Below are 27,143 nucleotides of genomic sequence, written 5' to 3' on the forward strand. Positions count from 1 at the left end.
AGAACAGAGGTAGGGAACAGAAATCTATAGGCAGTTTTTGTAAGTTTCCCAGGGTTTTCATATCCACAGAATAGTTGTGATTTATTAATAAAGGCCACTTCCAAAAGGTGTCATATTCATTGTCATGGACACACCTTCATCCCAGTTCTTTGGAGCAGAGGCAAGTGGATCTCAGTAAATTCAAGGCCTAAGCACTAAGTAAATTAAAGTCCTGAGCCTAAGCACTTTTCCAGGACACAGATAGAGAAGAACCACGGGAGGCAGGCAGGTAGCACATTACCAAGCAGGAGAGAACACAGCCTCTGCCTTAAGGACAGGGTGGCAAACTCCAGTGCCTCTAGGGTACAAAATTATGAAGTACATGAAATGACAGGCAGGGGTCAGTAGAGGGCACAGGCCTCATCCCCAGCATGAACCGCTGGAGAATGCAGGCTTGCCGGCTTTTGATCTAAGGGGGATCAAGGCAAGCTGTGAGACAGGATCTCATAGAACCAAGCAAGGCTGGCTCAAATCCTGATCCTACCTCTACCTCCAAAATTCTGGGATTAATAGCACATATGTACCACTATGGCCAGCCTGAAGTCCTGAATTTTTCGGGTAAAGTCTTTAGTATTTTATAGTGGCAAATCTCCTGACTACTAGCTCAATATCTGGCATGAAACAAACAAATTCTGCCCATAGGGCAGATGTGGCCTGGCAGCCTCTAGCCTCTGTTCTCTTAAAAAGGACAGAAAATACGGTGTTGAGTTCGCTGTAGAGTTCAGCACGGGAGGTGTGACTGGCACTGTGGAGACCAGTCAGGAAGACAGCTTCTCTATACCAGGAAGGCTGCCTGGGGGAGGGGTTGGGCTGAGAAGTGAAGTGGGAGGGGAAGGATACTTAGAAAAGGTATAGATACAAAGTGGGACCATAGGAAATATGAACCTACAGGCTGGCAGGTCACACCAGAAGCCCATGATGCCTAGTAACCAACATTTCCTCAAAAATCCAAGGTGCCTGCCAGTCTCCAAAGTAAGCACAGGCTCTGGGTGATGGGAGGGGCCGCCAGCCTCACAGACCTGCAGACTAAATCAATTGGCGGGAGAACAGCAGGGGTCCGATTTCAGACCTGCAGCTTAAGGAAGCCAGCCAAAAACAGCTCCGTGGGGGCAGGGAGAGGAAGACACAATGGGGGGGGGGGACAAAATGAGATTGAGAATCTTGTCCTGCCTGGCCGGACTAGGCTGTTACATAAGCCTGCCTCAGGACAAAGCCTGGGAGGGCCTGGTCTGAGAGTCCCAGAAGGCAGAGGGCTACCCGCACTGCCAACCCACTACAACCCTGCAATCTTGCCCAGGTGAGCCTAGGGACAGAAACCCAGACCTGGGGCAGGTACATAGGCCAAACCATAGACCAGCAGCAAGGACAGCCACGTACCAAACTCTTCTCATGTGACAGTTCTGTACCAAGCAACGGGGAAGTCCCCCACACGGATGTTCAGACTGAACAGATAAACATCCTTGTTACTGCCATTTTATACATGAGGAACCTGAAACACAGAGTCACTAAGGTCAAACAAATCCTAGGTGGAGGGGCTGGCTTCAAAACTGACAGCAGCCTCTGTGACTGTACTTGAAATATCAGTGTGACATGGCCCTTTCTCTCCAGCCTACGGTACGTACGGCCCTTACTCATCACAGGAGTACCTATCACTGTCAATCTGACAAACTGACAGGACTCTTAAACACAGTACAGAGGGCCGGAGACATAGCTCAGCAGCTAGAAGCACACTAGCTGTTCTTTCAGATGACCTGAGTTCAACTTCCAGTACCCATAGAGTAGCTTACAACCATCTATACCTCTATCAAAAAATCAGATGACCTTTCCTGGTGTACAGATACATGTGTATAGAGATAACACATAAAATAAATAAATCTTTCTTTCCTTTAAAAAAAAAAAAACAATAGAGGCAGCTTAGACATTAAAGCCTAGAGAGGTGGCTTAGAGATTAAAAGCATTTGCTCCTGTAGAGGGCCCAGATTCAGTTCTTGGCACTCACACTGTAGCTCCCGACTATCCCTAGTTTCGTTCCAGTGGATCTGACACCCTCTTCTGCATTCCACAAATACCAGGCATGCATATGGTGCACAGACATACATGCAAGCAAAGTACTAATACACATAAAATAAATTTAAATGTTTTCAATTTTTAAAAAAGAGGCGGAGCAGTATACAGAAATGCCCTCAAAATACCACATCTAATGTCAGGGCTCACGACCACAGAGCACCCTGTAGACAGGAGACAAGGGACAGAGGGAAGGATGCTCGCAGGCCCTCTAGGTCTCTCCTATTTGTAGTTATGGAGCTCCTTGCACACAATTACAGACACAATCAGGCCCAGAGCCTAGTCATCACTGCAGGACTGGAAGAACAGATGAATCAGGACACACAATGGCCTGTGACTCTGTGCCCCCACCAGGTGTGACTCATAGTTCCTAGCTGCTGGGTAGGCGGTATACAGCTAGGCCAGCATCTGGACAGGGTGCTCTCTCCCAGGACTCCATCCAGCCTACTTGGCCTTTCTCAACCCTGGTAGCAATGAGTTTCCAAAGCCCCTCACCTACCCATGCCCCTTGTTATCTCCAATAAATCAGAGATCTGAGGGTGGCAAAGCCAAGAAGACCTCATTCTGTCCCAAGTTCTCTGCTACCTCCCACTGAGTGACTTCTGACAGCCCCATCCCACCTCTCAGTCTCCTAGTCAGATGGGGAGGCTCCCTAATGGAAGTCTTGCACAGCTCCAAAGTCCTGGACATATAAACAACAGGCCTGACAACTTCACAGAGCTCTGGAGCTTGCCTTCGGGAAATTACATAAACATCCTTCAGAGAAACAAAAGTCAAACCTACAGACTCAACTTTGTTTAAGGATGTCAATAAACCCTTTTCCAACACAGCCTCCCCCATCTATCACCATTGTTCCCAATATCCTCTCAGGACCTAGAAAACACATTTGGTTTCCGTCTGGGGGTTTGGGCTTCTTGGTGATCTTCCTCATGGAAACTGTCCCACCCCTTCTTGGCAGCTGTCTCCCAGGGCACCCCCATCTCTCTTCCTAGAATTGCCCTGGGCCACCCTGAGGATATGGCTACATTGTCTGCCAAACACTAGAGGAATGGGACCGTTTAAGGGGGAAAACCTTTCCCTGGTTAGGAAGAACAGTGACAGTACCGAGCTCTGGTCCTAACAGTGACTTTGATACCCTACGCAGCCTGGGTAAGCCTCTGCTCCCGTGTGAGTCTTCAACTGTGACATGGAGGTTTCTGTACCACCAGGGGACAACCTGGGCCCCCTAGAAAGGGCATTGAGAACACAGACAAGGAAATACAGAGGAGATGGTAGACAGACTTTTAATAATCTTTATTTATGTGCGTGCGTGCGTGTGTGCCCTCACACTGAGACCAGGAGCAGACTTCACACCCCTTAGAGCCGAAGTTACAGTGTTTGTGAGGTGCTGAGATGCTGGTTCTCTAATAAAACACTAAGTGCTCATTAGTGGCCTAGTTATCTCTCCAGTCCCTGTAAAGTGATTTTTAACCCTCCCACCTCTCCAATCAAAACCAAAAGAGAAACAAACAAACAAACAACCCACTTTAACCTCACCCTATGCTGGGACCTTGAGCCCCAATCACCCAACAGGATCCCATCGGGCTTCACTTACTCGTTTGATAGAATAAGTTCTATCTAGGGACCCACTCTAAGTTGTACTACGCAAACACTCCCTCACTCTTCCCCCTCCACTACTGTATATCTACTGGTTTCTTCAATTTGTCTCAATATTCTTTCTTATACTCACAGTTTGACAGTACCCCAATGCTATTATAAGATTGGTGCTTGGGGTACAGAGCACTAATTCAAAATGGCAGCTCTTTCAAAACAGGGTAGAGAGAGTGGGCACAGTAGTATTTGCCTTTAATCAGAGTAGTCAGGAGAAAAAGGGGGTAGATCTCTATAAATTCAAAGTCAGCCTTGGTCCATACAGTATCAGACTAGTCAGGGCTTCATAACAAGCACAGCTAGAAGAAGAAAGAAGAAGGAAGAAGAAAGAAGAAAGAAAGAAGAAAGGAAGAAGAGGAAGAGAGAAGAGAGAAGAAGAGGAGGAAAGAAACCAGGCTTTCTGTGAGTGCCCCCCACAATTGTTCCATGTCTAAAAAGGCTGAAACAGAAGTACAAAGAAAGAGGCATTTCAGGCTGGAGAGATGGCTCAGAGGTTAAGAGCACTGACTGCTCTTCCAGAGGTCCTGAGTTCAATTCCCAGCAACCATATGGTGGTTCACAACCATCTGTAACAGTATCTGATGCCCTCTTCTGGTGTGTCTGAAGACAGCTACGGTGTACTCATATACATAAAATAAATAAATCAATCTTAAAAAAAAAGAAAAAAAGAAAAAGAAAAAAATAAGGTTTTTTTTTTTTTTTTTTTTTTTTTTTAATGACCCAGGACAGAAAGGAGCTGGGCTTTCCTGGCTTCCTCCTGGTGCTGGCAATCTGAGTAGACCGGAAACAGGGAAGAGGCCCTGACTTTTTTATGACCTAATTCCATGGTCCTCATATATGAGAACCACTTGGAGAGCAACTTCACATGCACACTTGCACGCACGCACGCACACTCTGCTGGGCCCCACCGCTCAGCACCTGGCTCAGGTCTGGGTAGGGAGGCATCGTCTGCACATTCCACCAGTTTCCAGGTGATACAGATCCACAGCTCAGCTTTGAGACGTTCCGGCTAAACCTGAAGAAGCAGGGAAGCCACGTACTGCTTCTATTCCCATAAAAGCACGAGCCAGGGTGTCACAACCGTCAGGAGGAAGAGCATACAGGCAGGACACAGCTTGAGTAAAGGGCTTGCCAGGACAACACTCACTTCTCGTCCGGCATCTGCCTGGGCAGGTAGCTATGTGCAAGCAAAGCAGAGGGCACAAACCAAGGTGTCTGCCACTGAGCAAAGACTACAGAAAAAGACTCCACCCTACACCACCTGGAGACCTGTCCAGACAAGCCAGTCCTTGGCCAGCCTGAGGGTGCTGAGAATCCAGGCCTTCCCTCATGGGCTTAGACTTCAGGTCTTCAAAAACCAGAATCACATCGTGCTAGGATTATTTTTTAACTTATTTTTATTTTATGTGCATGAGTGTTTACCTGAGTGTATGTCTGTGCTACTTGTGCGCACTGCCCACGTGAAGGTAAGAAGACGGTGTCAGATCCCTTGGAACTGGAGTTACAGTTGTGAACCACCATGTGGCTGATGGGAGTTTGAACCTGGGTCCTCTAGAAGAGCAGTCAGTGCTCTTACCTGCTGAACTACCTCTCTAGCCCTGAGATCTACTCCCAGAAATATGGTGCCTGCTCCCTCCAGAAACAAAGACTGCCATCTTGGCCTGCTGTGATGTTGTTCTCTTATTACATAGTTGAGATCAGTCCCCTCTAATATATTAGCTCTGCAATTAGCTCCTATCAATGCTTCACAGACAAGGAGGTAGCCAGAGGAGCCCTTTAGAAATCAACAAACGCTGGCTGCAATCCCTGAGTCAGGAATCAGACAAGAATAACTATCAAGTCAGGCTTGGTGGTCCACGTCTTTAATCAAGCACACAGGCAGAGCTGGAGTCCAGACTGGTCTATATCGTGAGTCAGAGGCCAGTGAGGGAAACACAGAAGACAAACAACTATCAAAGTTAGACATGGAGCAGAGCATGGTGATGATGCGTGCTAGGGATGCCAGCACTTAGGAGGTGGAGACAGGATGACCAGTTCAAAGCCAGCTTCTACTACGCAGTAAATTCAAAGCCGTCCTAGACTAAATCAGACCTGCTATCTACCCCAGGAATCAGGGAGGGGCAATACAATAGAGAAGGAAAAGTGCTTGCCTAGCATACACAAAACCCTGGGTTCTGTTCCCAGCACTTATGAGTCAGGTGTGGTGGCATAAACCTCTAATCTGAGCATAAGGGCAGAACAGTCAGAAATTTAAGGTCATCCTTAGCTACATAGCAAGTTTGAGGGCAAATGGGGGCTACATGAAACCCTGCCTCGCACTACCACCACACACACACACACACACACACACACACACACACACAAGGCCAGGTATGGCACTCAGAAGGATCACTGAAAGTTCCAGGCCAGTAACAATTAGCTATAGGCCAGCTGCAGAGAGACCGTATTTAAAAAAAAAAAAAAAAAAAAAAAAGTCTCAATAACTATATGTAACCAAAACTTGTCCAGAGTCAAAATGCTTCAAAGGACAACTGCTGTCCCTTTGTACAGGTGAAGAACTCCTAGCCCAAGGCTCCGTAAGCAGTGACAGCAGGAATCTGGCCACAGGCTGTCTAGTATCCAGTGTTACATTCAGCCTTGACTTGGTGTGACTCTCACTACTGCCTTAAGGTTAAGTCCCTCCAGCCCTGTCCATTATCTCTCCCTGCCACCATGCCTTCACCCTTCCCTCCTGGAAGCTCCAAGCCCCACAGTCCAGGCAGTAGGAGATGGGTTCCTGGTCATGAGAGCCACCATAATTAAGGCTACCTGCCCAACTCACCTGACACAAGCTTAAGACAGCACTCAGTATGGTCACCAGGGAAGAGATGGGACAAAAGGATGGAAGAGAGAAATCCTGTCCAGCTTCTAAAATACAGCCACAGACACCGCAGACATGCAACCACCCTAGCACTCTGGACTCAGTTTCCTTACCTGCACTTCCCAGTCTTCTATCGGTAAAAAGCTACTCCTGCTACAGTGAACAGCTCCTGCCTGCTGGATGCTGTAAATCAACCATCGTTCCAAAAAGAGGAGTTTGGGGTTTTATTTCTAGTTTTGTTTGACATTTAGAATCTATGAGAGTAGGTGTGAGGGAGTATGTGTATGTTTGTGGCATGTGTGGAGGTCAGGTGACAACTTTTAAGAGTTGGTCTTCTCCTACCATGTGAGAGAGACCCTAGGGACCGAACTTGTATCATCAAGAATGGTGGCAAGTGCCTTTATTCAGCTGAGCAATCTCACAGGCCCAACAGGAATATCCTGATTACTGTTCTGCAGTTGGGGAAACCAATGTTGAGATTTGGGAAATAGGTAATTGCTAAATCTAGTCGTGAAAGAACTGGGATTTGAACCCACAACTTCGGATTGTACTCCAGAAAACTGCTCACCCCTCTGGAATCAGGGCCCGGGAAGCTTCTGCTTCTGGAATACAGAGGTAGAAGACTAGGCTCTTCTGTAAGCTAGAGTTCAAAGCAAGGCTAGAAGGGTGCCCTCCAGGAGGGTCCGGCCAACAGGAACGTGTCAAACACAGGCAATAGCAGCAGTGAGATGTCAGAATGTCTACACGGGAGAGGTGAGACCCAGAGCTGCTCACCAGGGAGAGTTTGTTGGTTGGGAAGGACAAAGACCTGAGATGCAGCCTCCCCACCACGAGGCAAGGAGAGAGACAAGGGCACAGCTGGAGAAAGGAAAAAGAACTGGCTCAGCCTGACGGTTGAGGGGCATGGGACACAGGGCACTGCCGTTACAAAACCACCTCTACCTCATCAAGGGCTATTCACCATGCACATTCTCAGTCTTGATTAACCCCACCCATATTAAAGTAACAGGCCATAAAGCGACTTTGCATGCTCCCCTCTATCTGGAGGAAAGAGTTCTGATAGCATGCTGTCTCCTGTTCTCAAGCCACATGGTCCAAGGCACATCCACTCTTCTACTGAGTTCCTAAACTCCAGAACCAGGATGATGAACAGACATTAGAACAGGCCCCAGGGTAGAAGGTGTCCTCTAGAATCCTTGGGGATTGAGACACCCTCCTTTAAACCCTGTCACACACCCTGACCCCACCCCCACTCCTCACCTGTAAGCCCACAGACCCAGGGACCCCTTTCCCAACTCATGATCCAGTAAGTACCTGCTCACAGATAGAGATGGAGAATCTGATCCCATTGTGGAAGTAGAAACCAAGCCCTCAACAGGCCAGGCTCTGGTTGGTTCCAGAGATAACTCTGTAACTCCCATCCCAGAACTCTAACACAAATGTGGTACACAGACATACATTCAGGCAGAACACCCATACACACAAAACAGAGACAAGTTAGAAAACATTTTTTAAAAAAGAAGAAGAAAGAAAAGAAAAGAAAAACGGTATTATCAGAAGACCAGGTGTCAGAGTACAGGGACTCTAGGAGGAGCTGTGCGGGCCAGTGGGTATTGTTTCTTCCTAAGCTGCACCAGAGAGACCACATCAAGAGTTATGGGAACAGTGGGGCTGGAAGTGGGCTGAGCACTACCCTACTTCTGAGGTTCTCAGGCAAAAAGGGAACTGAAAGCAGCCACCCAATCCTGACCCTGTAAGTACATCCTCCCACACTTCAACAGGCTCACTCTCCTGTAGACACTTAGCAATGAGGCTTTCCCCTTGTCCTCAGGCAGGCCCTTTCCAGGTTAGATGCCCTGACCTTTTTACTGTCTCTGACCTCAAAAAAAAAAAAAAAAACTACAGAACCATCCAGTCTACGGCACCTGGCCCTAGGGAGCTTTCCAAAGATTCAAAAGCCGGGATTTAACTGAGATTCTTCCCCAAACCTTGGCTAACCGACCCCAAGGCAGATACAAGATCCTGCAGCCCTTCTCCTACCATCGGCCTCAGCCTGAGTCTTGTCTGAGCTGACTGGGTTGACTCTGTGGGTCACAAGCCATGAGTTTTCTGGTCTCTGCCTTGTCACTGTCACCGCCATCTTTAGCCAAAGGACCCTGAGAAGGGCAACTCGGTGGCACAAAACCAGAGAAGTTTGGGTTCAAATTCTGTCACTCTTAAGTGACTACCCCTCCGAGCCTCCATTTCCCCCACCTACAAATAGGACAGGGTGGGGCAACCAGCAGCGGCTACTCTGCAGGGTATTGTGAGGAGTCAATGGGGTGTCTGTAAGGAGCCTGGCACCATGCCTGACGCAGAGCACAGTAACGGGCACCATCTCAACAAGCTGCTTACAACCTTCTGTCTTCTCCGCTACAGCATAAAACCCAAACTCAGGAGCAGGGTGCTGTAAGCCCCCACAATCCAGTCTGGTGCCCACTGTCCTGTCTGAGGGCCTGAATCCTCACACACCTCCTCCTCTAGGAACCCTTGCTGACATCAGCAACCAGGAAGCTCTTCCTTCCACTGTCCTGCGGGCATCATCTAACTCGGGTCACCCTATGACACCCTGCTTCACAGCCACCCCTGCTCTGATGCAGGTCTGCCCTCTCTAGTCGAAATCCTGTAAGCACTTCACCCTTATTCCATGTCCCCTGTCAACCCTGGCCACAGAAATCTTCCAGACGAATTTCAAATATTACCCAAATTCCCCATCTCAAGTAAAGAATGTCCAAGTCTTCCAAACAGTCCTGTTATTTCAAGCCATACCCAAAACAAATTCCAACCTAGTAGAAGTTTGAGCAAGCCCTAGAAATTTCTAAGTCTGGCTCTGGTTCTAAAGTTCAGACACACAGGCCCAAAGCAACAGGCAAAGCAGGTCCCCAAGGCCAGGGCAGAGAGAGCTCAGAGCTGCTGAGACTCTCACATTCTCTCTTGGTTTCCTGACCACACCTCTTGATCTGAAGACTCTTCCTTGCACACCCCCGGTGACAGGAGGCTCTCCCTCTCCCTGTAGCTGACTTTCTTCACCTGTTGACTCTCCCAGAAGCCTCTGCTCTGATCACAATGACAAACAAGTAAGTTCGACCACATAACAAGGGCCAGCCCCAGCCCCCGGGACCCTTTCCAGGCCTTGGAGCCCTCTACTTAATCCCTGCTTTTCAGAGCTAAGTGGTGGAATTTCCATTCTTGTTCCTACAAGCTGACAGTGATGTCAGCCAGGGAGAGCTCTCTATTCCCGGGGCCTAAGGAAAGCCTGTGAGTCGTGTAAATCCCACTCTCTGGGCTGGAGGGCCTTGGAGCAGTTAGAACTGTACGCACAAACCACCCACCCCCAAGAACCCACCGCACCCATCACACTAGCCCTTGGTCCAAGGTTTCAAGATGTCATTGATTAGCAACTCGTATCCCATCTTCTAAGTAAGTACTCAAAATCCTGAATCACAGCTTGATTGGTAATCATATGATATCATCCCTCCCCACCCTACCCCCCATGACCCCCAAAAGATTGGGCCTGCCTAGCACAGGAAAACCAGTAGGAATCTGAGCCAATCTTCACAGTCACTAATGGGGTCTTTCCTGAGAGGCCCAGTACTGGGCTAGCTGGCCTCCAGGACACACAAAGATTAGTATCTCCATGAGGATTCTGCAATCTTGCTGGTGGTTCAAAGTTCATTCTTCATACTAGCTCCATGGCCCTTTAAGGCTAGGGTATCCATGCCTGCCTCTCACTTTGGCAGTGGACCCTGTGGATAAGACATTTCGGACATAAATCCTTGACCTTGGGTCTCTATCTACCCAAGGGTTCTACTCTTGAGCCCAACCTCTTACCCCCTGTTGATCTGAAAGTGACAAGTCTAAAGGGAGATAAAAAAGGCTCTGTAGGTCTCCTGGGTGCTGGGGAAAAGTCTGTTGACAAAGCCACCAGCTGTCCCCGGTTGGAGCCAGGGAGACAGACTCCTCCCTGAACCGCCACCCACACTGGGAGACCTTTCCTACCACGACCCAGCCAGCAACGGAACTTGGACCATCTCGAAGCTCAGATCACAGGCTCCGACCGACCTCCCCTCCAACCGCCCAGCCTAAGAACAAGGGCACAAGACCTCACCCAGGCAAGTGCCAGATAGAAGGGTGCCTCACCTGGGGGAAGGGTGTTGGGGCAAGGAGGCAGCTCATGTGATTCAACAAAAACTGAAACTATAGACCCAGTCACATCTTAGGCCCTAGTAGGGCTCAGTAGTTGGTATAAAAGACTGAGAGGGGACAAATCCCAGCTCCCACATCTTTTTACCTTCCTGACCTTTTCCATTCAGTGCCTCAGTTTCCCCTTTTGTAAATGTGCCTAAAAGTAATGTAAACGAAACTATGTAAAGCAGCGAACTAGCCCAGTGCCTGGCACATGGCAACATACAATCGAACACTTGTTGAATATAAGCATGCCAACATTTTCCGAGGTCCCACACCCTGGCTTCATCCCAATTCTGACAGATAAACCCATCTTACAGGTGAGGAAACAGAGGCTAGGGAAAGTAAGGAACCTGCTCAAGGTCACATAGCTGGGTAGCAACCAACACTGAGGTCTGTCTAACCCTCAGTCCAGTGGGTAATATTGCTCCAGGGATAGGACGGAGGACCAACAGTGTGGATGTAGGATCTGTAGGGATCCTGGCACGCAAGAGCCAGGTGATGGATGAGTCCTCAGCTTCTTGGCAGCTCTCAGACCCACACGTCCTACAGGCGTCCCCTTCTCCTGCTGGTCAAATGCTAGAGTCCCGGTTCCGAGAAGCTGAGGGAGGAGGGGAGTAAGGGACCAGGCCGCTCAGGGTCCCCCGGAGAAAACCGGTCCGGCCGCCTTCCCCGCTTCCCGAAGCTGGGACCCGGCCTCCAGCCCCCTCCCATGCCAGACAAAAGTTTCCCCTGTTCCGGAGCCGGGGAGGGGGAGGGGGCATTCCTCGTGGGTGACATTATCCGTGACCTACAGCTGCCGCGCTGCCCGGCCCGCACCCCGGCCCGCCCGGCCCCGCGAGGCCCCCACCCCTTTGTCCTCCCACCACCCGCCCGGCGCCCGCGCGAACCAAACTTGCACCGGGGCCCACTCGGGCCCCCGCGCGGCCTGCACGCCGTGCCCGGGTTGCGAGCGCTCGGCCCCGAGACGCCGGCCGCCCGGCCCTCCGGCCTCTTACCTGCCTCGGCCGGGACGCCAAGGGGGAAGCGGCGCGGGTGGCCGCGCGGCCGCCGGTCCCGGGCGTGCGCGAGGCGGGCTGCGGGCCGGCTTAACCCCTTGCTGGCCGCGCTGACTCCCGCGCCCGCGCCCCCGCCCGTGGGGAGCGCGCACAAGGCTGCCGGGCCGCCCGCCTCCCTCGGCCCGCGCCTACCTCCCCAGCCGTGGCCGTGCGCGGGGCTCGATCTGGCGGCGCGGGGCGCGCACGCTGCGGGGGCCCGGCGGGCGCCGGGGCGGGACCGGGCGCCGGGAACCGGGCTGGATCTCTCGCTTCCAACCCGGATTCTCCCTCGGCTCTCCCGGCCGATTCGGTGCTTCTCGGCGACCACGTGACGCGGGCTGCCTTTGACCCCGGTCTCGGAGCGGGTAGGGGGCGGGGGCCCCGGCCCGAGGGGTGTCAGGCGCGGGACCCGCGAAGGCGGTGCGCCGCGGCCTGGGTCCCGGAGGCGATGACCCCGAGCAAACAAAGCCCTGGGAAGCCAACAAGTTATTTGGGGTCAGGGAGGGACCGGCGCTGGGGGGTCGGAGAGGCGGCAGAGGGAAGGGGGTGGGGGACAAAGACTCGCTCTCGCTGCGACTTACTGGCCTGGAATCTCTCTGGCTGGGCCTTGGGGCTGCGGGTTCTGCCCGGCTGGTCTGTGACAACCCTCCAGGGCTTCCTCAGACAGCTAGCAAGCTGACAACAGGTACCTGTCCGTGTAACCCCCTCCAGGGAAGGACTTCACACCCACACGCCCTTACCCTGACTGGAACACTTTTGCATTCCCCTTACTGTGTGGATCTGTTCTGGTTTTATTGTTTACTAGAATGTCATCTCCGTCAACAAGTTGTCCCCAGCTTAAATCAGTTCCCTCTGTGACATATAGCAGGCAGACAAAGAGGTATATGGCCTTGTGCAAAAGTTTCTTCCACCTGGCTTGTTCTTCACCCTCAACAGTTCAATCCATCCCCATCTCAAAACCCTGCAAGTTGGACAAGGTTCCTCCTATTAAGCAGATGAAAACACGGAGTCTCCTATACTGAACAGAGAGCCCTTAACAGCTGGTGCTAAGATTTATTCTCAGCCCAGAGAGGTCTGCCATCCCTCAGCCAACCAGTAAACTGCAGGGGAGAGAAGGGGTGGCGGGTATAACAGCCCTTAAAGGTCCTGAAGATTACCAGGCAAACTGAGGCCACGGGAAACAACAGTCTGGACTCTACGGCACCATCAGAGGCTCAGGACTGTTAACTGTAGGAACAAAACTGAAAACAAAACCAGCCAAACCAGAGCTATCAGACGCAGAGTAGAGAGTTCAGAGAAGGCAGCTCTCACTGGGGTCAGGACAGACCTATATTGGATTTCCCCAGTGGGACAAGGTGTCCTCTTTGGTTAGTCTACTTGTGTCTCCCAGGGGACGGAGATGCTAAGGCCTAAACACAAAGAGATGCTGGTCTAGGCGCTAAGAAACAACCTGGTTTCTGCCTCCTATATGTGCTCATGTTACACCTCTAGAAGGAATGTCGTCAAATGGCACTGAATTTGAAGATAGGGACACAGTGCACTACTATGGACAGGATGTGACCCAAGTACATGCTGCAGCCACTGCCAGCTTGGCCAGGGAAAACAGCATAGACCAGCAAATTCTTGGCAATCTGAGTTTCCATAGCAGGCCGTGTAAAGTCCTTGAAAATGGGCTGAGGCTTGGGTCAGTCGGGAAGGTCCCATTCCATCAGCATGCAGCCCTGTGAACATGATCCTTATTCTAGAAACTGTGGGAGGGGCAGGGTTGAAAAAGGACAGAAGCTGATGCTCGAGCTATGGTCTGAGGATTTAGCTTGGTTGGTAGTTGTTACCTAGCAGGCAGGATACCCAGGGTTTGGTCCTCAGCATTGCATTCATGGTGCACGCCTATAATTCCACGTCACTCAGGAAGTAAAGGCAGTGGATCAAGGTATTGAAAGGGTTTAAGTGGGACTAAGCAACCCCCCACCCCCATTAAGGGCAAGGACTGTGGCTTCTCAAGATTAAAGGAATCTTGGTCAGTGGTGGCTTATTTAATCCCTCACTCAGGAGGCAGAGGCAGATGAATCTCTTGAGTTCAAGGCCAGCCTGCTGGTTTATGGAGTGAGTACCAGGGCAGCTAGGGCTACATAGAGACCTTGAGGGGGTAGGATGGGGGATTGAAGGAGCAAGGGGTAGGGGGCCTCTGGGAACTGAGCCCTTAAGCTGGATCAGAACAACAGCTAGGGAGAGAGTGGGGAAGGAAGATGGACTTTCCTAATGGAACGATTCTGGACCATGTGGAAGTGGTTCTGGAAAAGCTGCGTGGACCATAGCAGAGGAAGCAGGAAGGAAAGGCTGACTCAGAAAAGACTGAAGGGTGTCAGGAGCCCGGACTGAAAGTAATCCTGCCGTAAAGAAGCCTTCCTGCCTGCTGGATGTCCTGTGTTTCTGATTATTGTTGTTTTTCTGTGTAACTCTGTAAACAGAGCTGGCCTTGAACTCAGAGATCAACCTCTGCCTCCATCCTAAGTGCTGGGCCTAAAGGCATGCGCCACCAGAACCCTGTGGAGGACCTACATTCTTCCTGCTTCCTTCCTTCCTTCCTCTTTGTGCACGTATGTGCGTCTGTGTGAAGGTGTCACGTTATCTGGAGCTGGAACTACAGACAGCGGTTAGCTGCCCTGTGGGTGTTCCCAGGTCCTCTGGAAGAGCAGCTGGTGCTCTTAACCACCGATCCATCTCTCCACCCCCAGGATCTACATTCTAATCTCGCCCCAGATTCTACCCCTCTCTACCCTTAAGACCACTCCTCAGGCCCAGGGACCGCCCCATTGCAGGCCTGAGACCTCCTTGCTGTCCCAGCTTCTCATCTGCTCCATCTTAGCAAGGCAGAGGTTGAACTCAACACTCCCTCGGGCTCTACTCCACCTTCTTCATCTATGAGCCCTCCCATCCCTCCTGCCTCCAAGCTGTTTTTTTTTCTTTCCCAGCCCCTTTCTCCTTCATCAGCTCTACCTGGTGCTGAGCCTCCTTAGCTTGCTCCACCCTTCCCTCTTCATCCTGCCTGATTCCTATGGCAAACAACCACCAAACTTTCCCACCCTCTCAGGATAAGTATCTTGCCTGGGTGTGTCTGCTCCTTACCTACTGTCCTCAGCGAACAGAGTCAGACCTTTTGCTTTGCCTGTCCGATTGTTTATTTTGAGACCCAGTCTCACTGTGTAACCCTGGCTGGCCTGGAATGTGCTTGCTGTATAGCCCAGGCTGGTTTATGCCTCCAGGATGCTGGGATCAAAGGCATTTGAAAGCCTAGCCCCCAGGCTGCTGATTTTTGTTAAAGGAATGTCCCAAGGCCAGTCTTTCCAGGGCTCTGACACATCTAAACTATGTGGCCAAGGTTATCTTCTCAACCTGTCTATACTGTTTTCTCACCTCTGCAGTGTGGGTAATAAGTGTCGGTGCTTTTGAGAGCTGTGTGAGAATTAAATATGGGAAGCCTTTCATGTGGCATCTGTTGTATGGTAAGCACTATATAAATGCTAAGTGAATAACGGTGATCCTTTAGGCCTCAGGTTAAACTTTTGTGGGCTTTTCCTAACCCCCTGACACAGCACAGGCCTTTTGGTGTACACTTCCCACTCCCTCATACCCTCCTGGTGCTGCCAGCTACCCAGCTCTCCTCTCTAGTCCAAGGTCACTGGAGGTAGGACTGGCTTTGGATCCCTGCTGAGGCTCAGTGCCCTGGATAGTACTAGACACACGGCCAGTGCCGTGTCTACCTGCAGAATGCTCACTGATGGCAGTCCACGCCTTCGTTCACAGAGACGTCTATCCTTTGGCGTCTTCCTCACACAGTACTGGCGGGGAGGAGGGATGAGCAAGAAAGGCAAGGCCTCATATAGACCAATATACTGTATTAGCTACTGCAGACAGGCACGTAAACACATAGGAAGATACAGTGTCTGTGGGCTAGGAAGGGTCCTTGGAGTCATGTAAGTCAAACTAAACTCACAGAAACAATCAAGCACCCTTGCCTTTTCAGTCAACTTCTCCAGAGCCTAAGCTGGGTTTCTCTAAAGCAGGGAGAGTAGGTCCTGTGCAGAATAGACTCTAGCCACCTTCTTTCTCCCTTTGCAAACCTATTCAGCCTCCAAACTCTAAGATCCACAGCACCTCATCCAGGAAACCTTGTTTTTCCCAGAGGCCTGCCCAGACCCTGATCACGGTTTTAATGCTTTTCTGTGGATAGTGGGATTTGTCAAGGATAATCCAAATGTCATGTCATTTGCCTTTTAAAAAGAAATTAAAGGTGATTTGATGAATGTATAACTACATATGATTTCATGTTTGGACTGCAGTGGAGGCAGAAAATAGCCTGTGTCAGACCATGTGACCTGATCCGTGGTTTGGAAAACATGGTCACCATAATTACAGCATTGACCACATGGCACATGGCGCAACAGTTCCCCTCCCCCACCCAGAGAGAGAGAGAGAGAGAGAGAGAGAGAGAGAGAGAGAGAGAGAGAGAGAGAGAGAGAGAGAGAGAGAGAGGCTCTTCAGTAGCAAGGACTGGAAAAACTTGATACCTACTAAGCAAATGAAAACGTCCTGTAAAATGGGAATGTAATCCAATGGAGAGTGGATATAAAAATGAAATGTTTTGGAAACCAAAGTTTGTTTTGAGGTGGAAGATGAGGGGAGGGAAGAAGAGAGGCATCAAGCAAGAAAGCCAGCCTCTGTGAATCTGTAATTCCCCCTCTAACACTGCTATTGTTATGCTCCAATTACAATCCAACAAAGACAAAGAAAAACACTCTCAGGGGCCAGCTGTTTCTAAGTGACTGTTATCAGCAAGTGGCTCAAGGTTCCCTGAGGACTGGGCCAGGTGAAGGAGCCCAGCCTCTAGACCCAGGAGCAGGATGCCAGGGTGGTTGACTTTTTTTTTTTTAAGTCAGGGCTCCATGTAGTCAAGGCTGGCCTCAGCCCAGCAGTGTGGTCTAGAATAACTTTGAACTTTTGGTCCTCCTTCCTCTACCTCTTAAGTGGTAATGCGGTGATGCCACCACATCTGTTTTTTATGCCTTGATGAGGAATCAAATCCCCTGAAACCCCCAGCCTTATGCATGCAAGGCAAGCACCCTACCAACTGAGTCACCATTCCAGCCCTTAGCTCGCCTGTCTTCTTGTTGTATGGTGGGTGCTAATGGTGGGATGCCAGGCCTCACACACACTAAACAGGCTTTAAGCCACACCCCCACCCCAGCTCGTATCTTTTATTTGCGTCATTCCCCTTGAGCTTGCTGGTGGCTGAGTTTCTGACTTCTGAACTACTCCAGTTCTCCTTAAAGAAACCCAGAGAGCTGGAGAGACAGCTCTGCTGTTAAGAGCACTTGCTGCTCTTGCAGAGAGGTCTGGAGTTCAGTTCCTAGTACCCATGGATCCTGCACCACCCCCCTCTTCAGGTTGCCATGGGCACTGGGCATGGTCCACATAGACACATGAGGCAAAACATTCCTAATGTAAAATAAACTTGTTGGCTTTTGGCTTGGTTTGGTTTTTGGTCTTGTTTTGTTTCATTAATTTTTTTAATTCACTTTACATCAGCACCCCTTTTCAGTCTGCCACTCACACAGTTCCTCCCCCACCCATGGTGCCTCCCTCCCCTTCTCTGACAAGGGGGAGCCCCTCTCCACCCCCACTTCTCAACCTACTTTGCCTCATCAAGTCACTGCAGGACTAGACACATCCTCTCCCACTGAGGCAAGACAAGGCAGCCTAGTTAGTAGAATGTGATCCACAGGCAGGTAACAGATTCAGGGACAGCCCCCACTCCAGTTGTTGGGGAACCTTCATGAAAACCAAGCTGCACATTTGCTACATATGTGCAGGGGTGGGGGGCTAGGTCCAGCCTATGCTCACTCTTTGGTTGGTGATTCAGTCTCTGGGAGCCCCCAAAGGTCAAGGTTAGTTGACTCTGCTGGTCTTCCTGTGGAGTTCCTGTCCTCTCCAGATTCCTTAGTCATTTCCCCAAGTCTTCCACAAGACTACCCCAGTTCCATCTAATGTTTGACTCTGAGTCTCTGCCTCTCTTTCCATTGGCTGCTGGGTGGAGCCTCCCAGAGAACAGTTATGTTAGGATCCTGTCTGCAAGGGTAAAAGAGTATCATTAATAGTCTCAGGGATTGGTTCTTGCCCAAGGGATGGGTCTCAATTTGGGCCAGTCATTGGTTGGCCATTCCCTCCCTTTCTACTCCATCTTTGTCCTTGAGCATCTTCTAGACAGGACACAATTTAGGCTGAAGGTTTTGTGGGTTTTGAGACATGGTTTCACTGTGTAGCCCCAGCTGTCCTAAAACTCGATCTGTAGACCAGGCTGGCCAAGAATTCAGAAATCCAACTGCCTCTGCCTCTTGAGTGCTGTGACTGAAGGCATGCATTACCACTGCCTGACAAAACAATTTTTTAAGAAAAAGGAATATAGAGACTAAGACTCAGGGAGTGTAAGAATCTGTCAGAGCTCCATTTAGCATAAAGCAGAGCTTAGACTAGGGGTCTTAGGGTTTCTATTGCTGCAGTGAAAGACCATAAACAAAAAGCAAATTGGGGAGGAAAGGGTTTATTTGGCTTACATTTCTTTTTTTTTTTTTAAGATTTATTTAGATATTATATATAAGTACACTGTAGCTATCTTAAGACACACCAGAAGAGGGCATCGGATCTTATTATAGATGGTTGTGAGCCACCATGTGGTTGCTGGGATTTGAACTCAGGACCTGTGGAAGAGCAGTCAGTGCTCTTAACCACTGAGCCATCTCTCCAGCCCTTGGCTTACATTTCTAGACTGTAGTTTATCACTGGAGGAAATATCAGGACAGGCACTCAAGCAGGACTAGAACCTGGAGACAGGAGCTGATGCAGAGGCCATGGGGAAGGGGGGGACTGCTTACTGGCTTGCTTCACATGGCTTCCTCAGCCTGCTTTCTTATAGAACCCAGGACACCAGCCCGGGGACGGCACCACCCACCATGAGCTGGGCCCTCCTGCACTGACCACTAACATCACAAGGGAAGGGGAGCAGTGTGGACGCTGATAGAAAGTTGGCCCTGGGACCAGTAGTATGCCTAGCCCTTTGTTTCAGCCTTCTTACTTCAATGTGGGTGTTCTTAATCATTTCAAGACCCTGTACATGTCCACCTGTCAGGGTTGATGTGAGATGGGGTAGGAGCTGGAGACCAAGTGGGGGAAAGTGAGGGATATGACAAGAGTGTCCACACAGGGCACACAGGGCAGATGCAGTCACACTCAAGGTACATATTCCCCACAGCTCTAAACTCTTTTCCTGCAAACTGCCCTCCAGCCAGGGTTTAGCACTGAGGCCAGATGGTTCTCTTTTGGAATCCAGGGCCAGCCCTCACCTGCAGGCATTTGCCCTGCTTCCAGTTTATTGGTAGAACAAGGACAATGGTTTCCTTCATGGTGTCGCTGAGGAGATTAAATGAGATATTAGGAAACCATTTAGCACCTTGTCCGCCATAGCTATCCTCATGAATATTATTTTGATCCAGTTTCATGAATCTTCACAGGCCTTCCTGGAGCCAGCAGGCTCTGGATTTTTCCAAAGGGCCAGCCGGATGCCAGGGAGAAAAAAATAAAGACTATAGATGAATGAAGAGACCTGAAGGACCCCAACTTCTTCCTGGCACCCCAGGACTGGTTCTGCTGAGGGAAGAACAGCAGAGAGGTCCATCAGAACAGAAGGCCCAAGTGGGGGTTCCCTAAAGCCTACCATTGGGGACATGTGTTGAGGGATGTCCTGCAGCATGGAGACCAGTGGCTCCTTGGAGAAAAGGAGGCAGCCTGAGCCTATGAGTGGGAGGCATGAAGTGTCCAAGGTTCAGTCTGATGTAAAGATAAGGTCAGGTTCTGACCATCTCTGATGCTCACGGAGAGCCGCCTGAGATTTTACAGTAGAAGGTGGGTAGGCGATCAGAGGAACCATCTGGAAGACATGTCACTCACAGAGGGATTCATGGACCCGGGATGGCAAACATTGTGGGGGATGTTACAAAGAAAGAGCCGGGGAGATGGTTTGTCTCAAAAAGGCACATCAAAACAAACAAACAAAACAACTCCAGATAAGATATCATGAACAAAAATCTTTTCTGGATTCTGCAGTTGAGAAGCATTAGGTGGGAAGAAAAAAGGAAATACATACACACACACACACACAAATACAGGCACATACATACACACACAGATAATCATGGAGAGAGAGAGAAAGTGGGGAAGAGAGAATCACACACACACACACACACACACACACACACACACACACAATCAGTGAGCTGTTTTAAAGTCTATATATAAAGTCTTCAGAAACCTATGTGTTCTGCCCTTAGAACACATGGGCTAGTCACATTCCAAATACTCTGAGGCCACATGTGCCTATGGCTACAGTGTTGGAAAGCATGATTTCAAAGCCTGAAATCCTGTGACTCACTTTTCTACCATTCCAGGATGCTGGGCCTCTGAGAGTCTGATATCCGGCAGCCTGCTAAAGGCTCCATAATGCCACAACTGTGATTCTACTGGATTAAAAATGTTTTCTGAGCCCAAGGATTGCCTGTGAAGAAGGCTTTTCTCCACATGTCTCTCGTGTGGAAATAAATCCAGCTCCCCACAGAGCCAGTGGGGGAAGGTGGGAGCAAAGAACCTCCCCTCAGCTGCCTGAACCATCTGGCCCAGCCTGTGGGAGAGGGGATGGGTGTGCCTCTCCACGTGGGGGACCTTGTTTCTCTGTCATCCCTGGAGTTCTTCATTTCTCCATCCATGTGCATAATAAATCTGCAAGGGAGACTCTTGCCCTGAGACTTCGGGAAACAGGCATGCCCCTGCCTCTCTCCCTTGGGTTCTCCCAACTCAGGACAGCATTTGGGGTCAGTTAAGCTCAGATAGAATTCCCCAATCATGAGCTAGGCTTCCATTTGCTCAAGTCTGGAGTCTAGGGACCGTGGAGGATAGAAGTCAGGGGCCCATACCTTGGGGCTTGCAGAGTCAGAAGTCTCTGGGGGTCACAGGATCTGTGTCTTTCACTCTGAGGAGGGGGAAACAGACCTAAGAACAGAAGGGCTTTCCTAAGTTAGGCACAAAGTGAGTGTTGCATTGTGCCCAAAGGAACATCTGCTTAGCAACGAGTCTCCTCTGCCCCCAAGCTCCTCATCCTAATCACCACTTTCCTGTGGGGGAGGACAAGGAGCAAGCTGGGCAAGGCTGGATGTGGAAGATGCTGTGGGAGGCCACACACATTGCTGTCTGGTAGTGCCTTCTTGGCTTTGGGATGTTTCTTTGTCTAGACTGCTAGAACAAGTCTCATGGACAGAGGGGCCTGTAAACTACAGAAATCTGTCTCCCAATTTTAGAGGCTGGGATATCTAAGAGCAAGGCTCTGGCAGATTCTGAGTCTGAGGCAAGCCACTTCCTGTTTCATAGATGACTCTCTGCTGTGCCCTCAAATGGTGGAAAAGACAAATGAGTTCCATGGGCCTGTTTCATGAGGGCATTGATTCCAGTTGTGAGGGCTCAGTTTTCAAGACCTATCCATATCTCACAAGTAGGTGCTCCTACTTCATAATACCATGAGCTTGGGGTATGGATTTCAACATATGGATTTGGGAGTCACACAGCAGGATGGTCAGATCAGGCCCAGAAATAATGTCCTGCTGACACCTGGTTCCACAGGAAGAGCAGAAGGTCAAGAGGCCTTTAGTCCCAGCACTCCAGAGGCAGAGATAGGTGGATCTCAGAGTTCCAGGCCAACCTGGTTTACAGAGTGAGTTCCAGGACAGCCAAGGCTACACAGAGAAATCCTTTCTTGAATGCCTCCCCACAAAAAAGATTGTTTTACTTTTCCTGTGTAGGAAATTTTTGTTTTATGTGTATGTCTGTACATGACTTGTGTGTGCCTGGTAACTTTGTAGGCCAGAAGAGGGTCTTGAGATGTCCCTGGAATTAGAGTAATAGATGGTAGTGAGTAGCCATGTGGGTGCTGGGAATCAAACTAATGTCCTCTGGAAGAGTAGCCAGTACTCTTAACCACTGGGCTGTCTCTCCAGTCCCTCAAAGTTTATAAATGGTTGGGTAAGTAGCTGGGTTGGCAAAGTGTCAGCCAACCATGCATGGCACCCTGGAGTCAATTCCCAACATGGTATGGTGGCACACACCTGTAAACCTGGCTCTGGCAGAAAAATCATGAGTTCAAGGTGTGACTACATACCAAGGCCAGCCTGGGATGCTTTTTAACAACCCGAGACTATTAAAAAAAAGGAGGAGGGAAGAAAATCCTTATCTATTGATGTGAGACCCTAGAACTTTAAAAAGGGGGTGTGGAGGTGGGGTGAGATGTGATAGTTTACCACATAAAGGCCCTTGTCTCCAAGCCTAACCACCCTAGTTAAATTCCCAACACCACACACACATACATGCATACAAATACACTCACATTAAATGAATACATTTTTTTAAAAAAGTCTTAATCTAGGCTCCTGTTGAGCCCAGAGCCCTGTTTCAACAGGGCTTGGTCACCATCCTAGAAGAGGCAAGAAGCTAGAGGTGACTGCTTAAACAGAAGGAGCTCTGGCAGCAGAAACCAGCTTCTTCATCTGCCCCCTTATCCATCTCTGTGGCCCAAGGCCTTTCCTAGCCACAGTCCCTTTGTGTATATCTACACCCAAGAGGAAAAGCAAACCGGACAACTTGTCATCTGCAGATAAAACCTAGCCTCAGGACCAGCTCTGGAGCTTTATTGCATCCCCTCTTCTGACAGGCAGGGAAACTGAGCCCCTGAGGCAAAGGACTTGTCTCAGAGACAAAGACTGAGTCTAGGCACCTAGAAGACTCGGTACCTTGGCTAGACACCCATCCCAAGAGGTTCACCACTTTATTCCCAGACATCCTGTGCTCTGTTACTAAGGAGACAAATGTCCAGAGTGGCTCACAGCTGCTTGTTTCATGGGCTGCCTCCAGGTTGGGCTTCCCTATGCAAGGAAAACCCCAGGATGATTCTTTGTGGTCAGGAGAATCAGGGAGGAAATGACAAAAATCCTGTGGAAGGCGACAGAAAACAGCTCAGCCTGGGGCTTTAGTGGATGGAGCTCTGATCAAGCAAAGGTGAAAAAAGCTGGCAGTGGAGGGGGTGGGAGTGGAGGGTCCAGCAGGAAGGCAGTCTCTAAATCTAGATGCAGAGATCTAAATCCGTGCAAAGAGGAGGGCCGTGGCATCAAGTACTCAGAACTTCCTTGCAGAGCTGTGTGGCCTGGGGTGCTCAGTTACCCAGCTCCCTCCTCTAACTGCAATGCTTGTGTCCAGGGTAGCAAGAATCTAAGTTCTTGGAGCTAGACCCACAGATGGTTAGTAAATGTGAGTGACTTGTTCATGACAATTAGAGGTAGAAGCTGTTGTTTGCTCAGGGCTCCAGAAACTGAAAGCTAACAATAGTTTCTTTTTCTTTTCTTTCTTTCTTTCTTTTTTTTTTTTTCTTTTTTCTTTTTTTTTTTTTTTTTTTTTTTTTTTTTTTTTTTTGGAGACAAGGTCTTATAAAGCCCTTGGTGGCTTTTAAAAATCACTTTGCAGAGAAGAATGACCCTGGACTTCTGTCTTCTGTTGCACTTCCAGGAACCTGTCAGGGCCCATCTGCCACACCATGATACCATATACTTCCTACATGCATGTTAAATAAGTGAGCAAATGCATGGGGGTGTGGGGGAGGGCTTTGACCTAGTACATAAGATATGGCAGACTCCTTCCCAGCTTGCTGAACAGCATCAGTTTTGCAAGAACACCATATTAAGTCACCTTCCCACAGTACTATGAGAAGGCACGACAGTCTGGTTTCTCTGTGTAACCCTGGCTGTCCTGGTACATGTTCTTGTAGACCAGGATAGCTTCAAGCTCTCAGAGATCCACCTGCCTCTGCCTCCTGAGTGCTGTGAGACACCACTGCCGAGGTTGAGAAGGCATGACTGTTGTCCCCATGCTTCAGATGGTAAAACTGACACAAGAGAGTAACCCTGAGGTTTTATTGGCAGTCTACCCTACATTTGAAACAGCCCTGACCCCAAAGCTAATGTTTCCCACCCTGGGCTGGCTCTGAGAGCCAGTGAGCCCTCACCAACAAGGCCCATGGTGGGTACTGCTCAGGACTCAAGAGTTTTGGAGGCTGCTGCAAATCCACCTCTGGGGAGCAGATGTGGGAGACAAAGTGGGCCCTTTGTCAGACTAATTCTCTGCAGCTTTCCACTGCTTCCTGCCCCAAAGAGAGGCAGGAAGAAAGCCACTGGGGATTTTGGCTTCAGCTCCTTAACCACCACCCTCCTTGGTCCTTCCCCTCCCCCACTGCAGAACCTTCTTCTTTCTTGCCAACTCTAGACTTGGAGCTTGAGGCTCATTCCAGGCACAGTCTTCAGAGGGAGGGAGTGAGTTCTAGTTGCTGACAGGAGATGCAAGGCACTTTCTGAGTGGGCAGACCTGGAAAAGGCTTGTCCCAAAAGGGAGGGGTGAAGGTTGGCATATGTGAGACTCACATATGCTCACAATTTGTGGACTTTTCATAGTGAGGATGGTGGATAAGCCAGAGTAGAGATGGGTTAGACTGAGATAACCGTGACGTAACAGAAGAGGGAATGGAGACCAAGAGGACCAAAGGACCTTTTCATAATCACTCTGGAAGTTCGGGCCGTCTCCAGAAACTGGAGGCTAATTGTAGCTGGCATTTGTTTGTTTGTTTGTTTGTGGTTTTATTTTGCTCCTGTTGCTTTATTTTGATCCTGGATTTCCAGCTTCCTCCTCCCAAGTGCTGAGGATTACGGACATGTGCCGCCACATATCAGTTTTTTGGATCCTCTAAGCCAGAGGGCTTCATGCAATCATCTTTAGCAACTGAGCCACATTCTAGCAAGAATCTTTTTTTTTTAAAAAAAAAAAAAACATTTTATTGATTCTTTGTGAGTTTCACACCATGCACCCCAGTCCCACTCATCTCCCTGTCCCCTCATATCCACCCTTCAGTCTTGCCACCTCCCCCCAAAATACACACACAGAGGGAGGGAGGGAGGAGAGAGAGCACAAAGAACAAAGCACCATCTCATCCTGGAAGCTGTAGTATGTCCTCAGTCAGTGTGTCCCACAGTGTACCCCTCTGCCCACACATGTCACTTGCAAATGTTCATGGTCTGCTTCAAGATCTCTGGCTTCTGAGACACCATCAATATTGGCCTCACTAGGATACCTCCCAGCTATCCTGCTGTTGTCCTGTGTCATGGAGACCCTACAGTTTTGGATCATCAGGACTGGCCCTTTCATGACTCCTATTGTTCGATGATGATGTAGATTTTGGCATTGGCCAACTTAGAGTCCTGGATCTGGGCCTGTGTGGTAGCTGAGCTGGTCAGCAAGTCAGCTCTCTCTTAGCCGAACAATGGGGACAAGTCCTCTAGCACTGCTCCGGCTAGGCCACCCAATGCCGGCCGCCAGCCCACTTTCCCAGTGCTGCAGCTTGCCAGGGCTGTGCCAGCTCACCTGCTCTTACGCCCTTGGAATGGGCTCACGTGTTGCTTTGCCATCAGGGCCAGTTCCGTTGTGTTGCCAAGACAAGGTGCAGCACCTGCTGCAGCCACCGAGGGGGCAGGGACAGCTCTCCTGATCCAGATCTGGGGCCAGTTCTCTTGATTACAGTAGGTAGAAAGCAGGGAAAGGGAGAGGGCATCTAACCCAGCTCCCACACCACCTCAAGGCAGAGGAGTGGCAGGCCAGGGCTGGCTCACGACACCCTCTCCATCAGGGCCACTCTTCCAAGTGCTGCAGATGGCTAGGGACACAGCCAGTTCACCCACTCTTAGGACCCTGGGGTCAGCTCTCCTGACTGCCACAGATGGTGAGGAGTGAGGGGTGGGGGGGATAAGAGCATCTCAGAGCGACCCCACTTCCCAGTAGACAAGTGGGGTCAGCCATCCTGTGCTCTTTCCCACCAGCTCCTCCACCACCAGTCAGCTCTGCTGTTCAAGCAAGAATCTTGTTACTAGGCTGGAGAGGCGGCTCAGTGGTTAAGAGCAAGAGGTCCTGAGTTCAAATCCCAGCAACCACATGGTGGCTCACAACCATCTGTAATGGGATCTCATGCCCTCTTCTGGTGTGTCAAAAGACAGCTACAGTGTACTCATAATAAATAAATCTTAAAAAAAAAAAAAAAAAAAAAAAAAAGAAGCTTGTTACTACCAAAAGTCAGGCTCTTCATCTTCTCAATGGTTATAAGTAGCTATTCCCATTTCATAGATGAGAAACCAAGGCTTAGAGAAGTAAATCCTCTTCATGTTGTGAAGAGTTTAGCTTCAAAACCTCAGCTCTCTTAGCCAAGAGATGGCCAACCTAACATTTCTCAGACAATAATTAGGCCAAACCTGACCCCCACGAGTCATCCCCTTACTGCTTCAGGCAGGGCCCACATAGTCCTGGGAGCCACTTAGCAGACCCTGAAAAAAAAATGTAACAGTGTTGCAGAGTTTGGGAACCACTGAAAGGGGGCAGTGTCGACCAGTGAAAGTCTCCACATGGCTTCATTCTCTGGTCTATGTGGTCCTCTGACAGCCTCCCAGATAAGCTCCCTGTGTATGCTCCTAGACGTGTACACCCACAGAGTCACTCATTCATTCATCAAACACCAGCCAACTGGCCCACACACTTCCATGCATGGACACCCACTTCTTTTGCCAGCTTTTCCTACTATGGCCAACTCCGTAATTTGTGGAGCCCAGTTCAAGCCAGAAACTATAATAAGATATATAAACCAAAGCACACACAAAAAAAAGCAGGAAAATCACCTCAAGCTCCAGGCTAACCTGGACCCTAACTCAAAATCATCACTCCTGGAAAAAAAAAAAAAAAAGAAGCCTTTTTCTTATTCAAAAAACTAAGACATTTAGAATGAATTCAACCACCTACAGTTGCTGTAAGATACAATGTGCATAGCCACCAGCAACACATACTTTTAAAAATCTTTAAAACAGAAAAAGAAAGTGTTTGTTTCATTTTTATTTGTGTGTGTGAACATGTGTTCGAGATACCTAATGAGCCAGGGGAAAGCATCACATCCCTGCAGCCAAAGTTTTCAGTGGTGGTGAAGTGTCCAGTGTGGTTTCTTGGGAACTGAACTCCGGTCCTCTGCAAGAGCGCTGCTTGCTTTTATTTTCTTTTTCATTTTTAAAAAAGATTTATTTATTATATAAAAGTGCACTTTT

The 27,143-nt window shown here is 49.6% G+C and overlaps 2 protein-coding genes across 3 annotated transcripts in view; one reads left to right on the top strand and one right to left on the bottom strand.

The window, feature by feature from the left end:
• Positions 1-12,162, bottom strand: part of NDST1 (N-deacetylase and N-sulfotransferase 1) — a 111,950-nt gene extending 99,788 nt beyond the window's left edge. The window contains exon 1 of one of the 2 annotated variants that reach the window (XM_080920078.1): positions 12,028-12,162. The gene's annotated coding sequence lies outside the window, so the exon portion shown is untranslated. Of the gene's footprint in view, positions 1-11,835; positions 11,949-12,027 lie in introns of those variants that run through there. The other variant, XM_080920077.1, reaches the window with a different exon arrangement.
• RPS14 (ribosomal protein S14) overlaps positions 10,649-27,143 on the top strand; it is a 32,457-nt gene continuing 15,962 nt past the window's right edge. The window contains exon 1 of the mRNA XM_080920080.1: positions 10,649-10,764. The gene's annotated coding sequence lies outside the window, so the exon portion shown is untranslated. The remainder of the gene's footprint in view (positions 10,765-27,143) is intronic.

Source organism: Micromys minutus (assembly GCF_963924665.1).
Source record: "Micromys minutus genome assembly, chromosome: 8".
NCBI lineage: Eukaryota > Metazoa > Chordata > Mammalia > Rodentia > Muridae > Micromys > Micromys minutus.